Source organism: Anomaloglossus baeobatrachus, chromosome 2, assembly GCF_048569485.1.
Source record: "Anomaloglossus baeobatrachus isolate aAnoBae1 chromosome 2, aAnoBae1.hap1, whole genome shotgun sequence".
In the NCBI taxonomy this organism is placed as follows: domain Eukaryota; kingdom Metazoa; phylum Chordata; class Amphibia; order Anura; family Aromobatidae; genus Anomaloglossus; species Anomaloglossus baeobatrachus.
Window position 1 is genome coordinate 279905492 of NC_134354.1, and position 5287 is coordinate 279910778.

The window sequence follows — 5287 nt, forward strand, 5'->3', positions numbered from 1 at the left end:
AAATCACATCCAACGTTTCGACCGCGTGTTTTACGGTCTTTATCAAGGATGGAATATTATCTAAGAAAAAAGATCAGATGGTAAACATCCATTTTGTACAGTAACATACAGGATAATCACTTCGGTACAAAAACTTACATAGTTCATCACATAAGTTTATCACATGAATTATGTTGTCAAAGACTAATTTTGAAAGACAAAAAAATACACAAAATTTTTTTGGAGCTATATGACAACATGACAAAAGTTATGGATACAATCAACTAGCCTATGAGAAATATGGGATTACAAATGACATATTCGATATGAAGTCATAAATAAACACCCACCTAAATGTTAGATAGGTGATATATGATAAACACTCGTCACAACGAATCAATGGGTAAATATGCTTGAGATCCTGTACAAATAGTGAAAATATTAGTATGAACGTCACATAATATAGGAATCTTACAAAAGATCATAGTGTGCATATACATTATCTACCTTATGCATCAAATTTTCTGATAAGTTGTTGATAATGAGATCCACTTTGACAAGTGAGGTACCATGTGAGTCTGAATGAAGATATACGGGATATTCTAAACAAATGTACATATGAACATTATTATAATCTGTGTGTCATACACAAATGAAAAATACTGCACACTATGATCAATATATATCTTTATCTGGGGAAATTCACTGATATGTATGATCAGACGGAGTATAGGAAACATAAAGCATAAGACTACCTTATACACTCCGTATTAGCAGCCGCTATGGAAGGAATTAGTGATTCTGTAAAGGATATTCTCCTTTTTCTATAGAAAATAAATAACTCCATATTAGAGACATCATGAGAATCCATATGACAAAATAAACTCTCAGTCTGTCAACTCCAATATAAGGCATATTTAGCAATGAATGAACAAAGCATGATACAAGAATTACCTTAGTCTGGTATGAATCAACAACCAGATCAATAAATGATATTAGAGAGTCATGTCTCTGAAAGGCTATGTTGAGGACCTGCTAAATATATGACAAGCATTAGACAAATATTCCAGCTAGATGGCTCATATGAAACAGTGCTCAATAAAGCACATACCTTACAAAAATACTGTTGATTTAATAGGGAAAACAGCAAAGCTGTGGTGATGTGGGTCTATAAGGAAACGACATATAGAAAAAAATAAGTATGCTCTGTGTCAGGTGAAGATAATGACAGCCTCTTACTCGCATACCTTGTAATTGGTGGTTCAGGGTGAAGGCCCTCAGGATGATGTGCAGGGTGACTAGCGTGGAGGCGCTTTATATACTAAGTTGTGCGTCCACTTCCTATTCAGTGGAACGCAGTGTGCTGGCAGGTGAACCGCACGCCGCGCATGCGCAGTGCGCTGAACGCACCGCGCATGCGCCGGGCACGGAACACAGGCCAGTATGTGAGGATGTGTGTCGGCTGCGTCTAACTTACGTGGAACGCAGCGTGCTGGCCGGTGGAACGCACGCCGCGCCCGCGCAGTGTGCAATATGTCATACACACCACGCAGGCGCAGGGCACGGAGCACCGGTCAGTGTGAGGGGATTGGTGTAAGACGGAGGTGTATTTTGTGCAGTGTCCATCCCTATTTTGCAAGGGATGGACACATGTGATCTGGGCGGCGTAGTGCACACCACGCCCACGCAGCCCAGATCACAGAGTCTCTACAGAGTCTATTTTATCCCCTCTAGCTATTGTGGTTGAAAAAATCTTAACCCCATTGGTCTCTAGCATCAAATCATATTTGAAAGACACGTCAGATTTCCTATCATTTGTACATGACATCAGATTACCCCCAACACAGTGTATTCTGGTAACTTTAGATGTCAATAGCTTGTACACTAGTATTGAGCATCATCATGGTATCGAGGCCATTGATTGGTTCCTAAATAAATACAGTTTATATTCGAATGTACAAAACAAATTTTGCATTGACTTACTCAAACTTGTTCTTGAAAATAATTTTTTCTTGTTTCAAGATCAATTTTACCTTCAGAAACGCGGGACCGCAATGGGTTCAAATTTAGCGCCCCCATATGCAAACATATATATGGCGCACTTCGAAGAATGTTTCATCTACAACCATCCTATGTGGCGTGAACATGTCATCATATGGAAAAGATTCATAGATGACATTTTTCTAATTTGGCAAGGAGATCACGAATCTTTATCCAAATTCTTTGATGATATTAACATGTTTAGGCAGGGTCTCTCCTTTACCATCCATTCTGACCTACATCAAATCAATTTTCTTGACACCATGGTCATATTCTCGGAGGGTCATGTCAGCACGGACTTGTATGTAAAACCAACGGATCGGAATAACCTGCTTCATTACACCAGCTGTCATCCTAAACATACTAAGCAGAGTTTACCAATTTCACAGCACAAACGGGTGGAACGGATTGTGTCCGATCCAACGCAACGTGAAAGGAGATCCTCCGAAATGAGTGAGAAATTTCTCCAAAGGGGTTATCCCATGACCATTGCTAATAGGAACATATCACAGAGACCTATTACCAACAGAAATATAGCCCGTATCCCATGTATCAATACATATCACCCCTTCTCTCCACTCTTTAAAAACATCATTAACAGACATTGGCCACTTTTGAATAAATCATATCCTGAAATTGAAGAGTTTAAAGAACCTCCGTTATTTTGTAACAAGAGACCAAAAAACCTGAGAGATAGCCTTGTAAGGGCAGATATTGGATCCAACAAAGGGAAACAAAGGCAAACTTTTTTGGGGACCCCTAGAAAGGGCAACTTCCCATGTTATCACTGCATACAATGCAACAACTTAACCAGAGGAGACACCTTTTCTCATCCCCTATCAGGTCGTATATTTCCTATACATGATTTTTTCACATGTGAATCCACATTTGTGGTTTACCTAATTAAGTGTCCATGCGGTCTCGGATATGTTGGGGAGACTACCCAACATATCCGAGACCGTATTAGTAAACATAAGTCTACGATAAGGTGCAAACAGACCCTACTGCCTATTCCATATCACTTTGTAACACACGGCCACACTGTTGCTCAGTTAAGATACCAGATAATTGACCATGTGCCCCCCGCACGTAGGGGTGGGAATAGGATACGTAGTCTAAAAGAGAGAGAGTCTTTTTGGATATTCACTTTGAATACATTAGAACCTAGAGGACTCAATAGAGAATATGATGTACATGTATGATCCTGTTCCATTTGACTTAAGGTCATTATTGTACTAAATGGATTTTTTTGATTTTGATGAACTTCTCCTTTTTCCTTTCTTCTTCCTCGTGCTAGGAAAGTAATAATTATTACTATCAACCATTGTAAAACTCCAGTAGACGGACTAGCAATGAATGTTCTCAATATAGTCATTTTACTTATACTAATTTATTTTTCTTTTTCCAGGTTCCTCCTAACTCTCGTGACACTAATCACCCATGACCAGAATACGTCACCTCACCTTTCCAGAGCACTACCTGGCACTAATATGCACGTCAAGGGGTCTAGTATATTGTCTTAATGTTCATAATCATCTGCATACTGTCATATGTTCCGTGCTTCTCAAGTACGCTGCACAGGATATTGTGCTGGGTATGAGCGATGCACGATTCATGTGCCAGAACACCATGTGTCATTTATTTATGTAGGTCCTCCCACACTCTGGCCGGTGTTCTGCGCCCGGTGCCCACGTAGTTCAAGCAATTGGGCTGCGTGGGCGTGGTGTGCACTACGCCGCCCAGATCACATGTGTCCATCCCTTGCAAAATAGGGATGGACACTGCACAAAATACACCTCCGTCTTACACCAATCCCCTCACACTGACCGGTGCTCCGTGCCCTGCGCCTGCGTGGTGTGTATGACATATTGCACACTGCGCGGGCGCGGCGTGCGTTCCACCGGCCAGCACGCTGCGTTCCACGTAAGTTAGACGCAGCCGACACACATCCTCACATACTGGCCTGTGTTCCGTGCCCGGCGCATGCGCGGTGCGTTCAGCGCACTGCGCATGCGCGGCGTGCGGTTCACCTGCCAGCACACTGCGTTCCACTGAATAGGAAGTGGACGCACAACTTAGTATATAAAGCGCCTCCACGCTAGTCACCCTGCACATCATCCTGAGGGCCTTCACCCTGAACCACCAATTACAAGGTATGCGAGTAAGAGGCTGTCATTATCTTCACCTGACACAGAGCATACTTATTTTTTTCTATATGTCGTTTCCTTATAGACCCACATCACCACAGCTTTGCTGTTTTCCCTATTAAATCAACAGTATTTTTGTAAGGTATGTGCTTTATTGAGCACTGTTTCATATGAGCCATCTAGCTGGAATATTTGTCTAATGCTTGTCATATATTTAGCAGGTCCTCAACATAGCCTTTCAGAGACATGACTCTCTAATATCATTTATTGATCTGGTTGTTGATTCATACCAGACTAAGGTAATTCTTGTATCATGCTTTGTTCATTCATTGCTAAATATGCCTTATATTGGAGTTGACAGACTGAGAGTTTATTTTGTCATATGGATTCTCATGATGTCTCTAATATGGAGTTATTTATTTTCTATAGAAAAAGGAGAATATCCTTTACAGAATCACTAATTCCTTCCATAGCGGCTGCTAATACGGAGTGTATAAGGTAGTCTTATGCTTTATGTTTCCTATACTCCGTCTGATCATACATATCAGTGAATTTCCCCAGATAAAGATATATATTGATCATAGTGTGCAGTATTTTTCATTTGTGTATGACACACAGATTATAATAATGTTCATATGTACATTTGTTTAGAATATCCCGTATATCTTCATTCAGACTCACATGGTACCTCACTTGTCAAAGTGGATCTCATTATCAACAACTTATCAGAAAATTTGATGCATAAGGTAGATAATGTATATGCACACTATGATCTTTTGTAAGATTCCTATATTATGTGACGTTCATACTAATATTTTCACTATTTGTACAGGATCTCAAGCATATTTACCCATTGATTCGTTGTGACGAGTGTTTATCATATATCACCTATCTAACATTTAGGTGGGTGTTTATTTATGACTTCATATCGAATATGTCATTTGTAATCCCATATTTCTCATAGGCTAGTTGATTGTATCCATAACTTTTGTCATGTTGTCATATAGCTCCAAAAAAATTTTGTGTATTTTTTTGTCTTTCAAAATTAGTCTTTGACAACATAATTCATGTGATAAACTTATGTGATGAACTATGTAAGTTTTTGTACCGAAGTGATTATC

At 39.8% G+C, this 5287-nt stretch overlaps 2 long non-coding RNA genes across 2 annotated transcripts; one reads left to right on the forward strand and one right to left on the reverse strand.

Moving 5' to 3' along the window:
* Positions 1–348: 348 nt before the first annotated feature.
* On the reverse strand, positions 349–983 carry LOC142289854 (uncharacterized). The gene is made up of 4 exons (XR_012750175.1): positions 934–983; positions 735–803; positions 487–581; positions 349–400 (listed from the first exon to the last, which is right to left on the reverse strand). It is a non-coding gene; the product is annotated as an uncharacterized LOC142289854 (long non-coding RNA).
* A 3432-nt stretch (positions 984–4415) lies between these two features.
* On the forward strand, positions 4416–5050 carry LOC142289855 (uncharacterized). Its single transcript, XR_012750176.1, has 4 exons — positions 4416–4465; positions 4596–4664; positions 4818–4912; positions 4999–5050. It is a non-coding gene; the product is annotated as an uncharacterized LOC142289855 (long non-coding RNA).
* Positions 5051–5287: the final 237 nt, after the last annotated feature.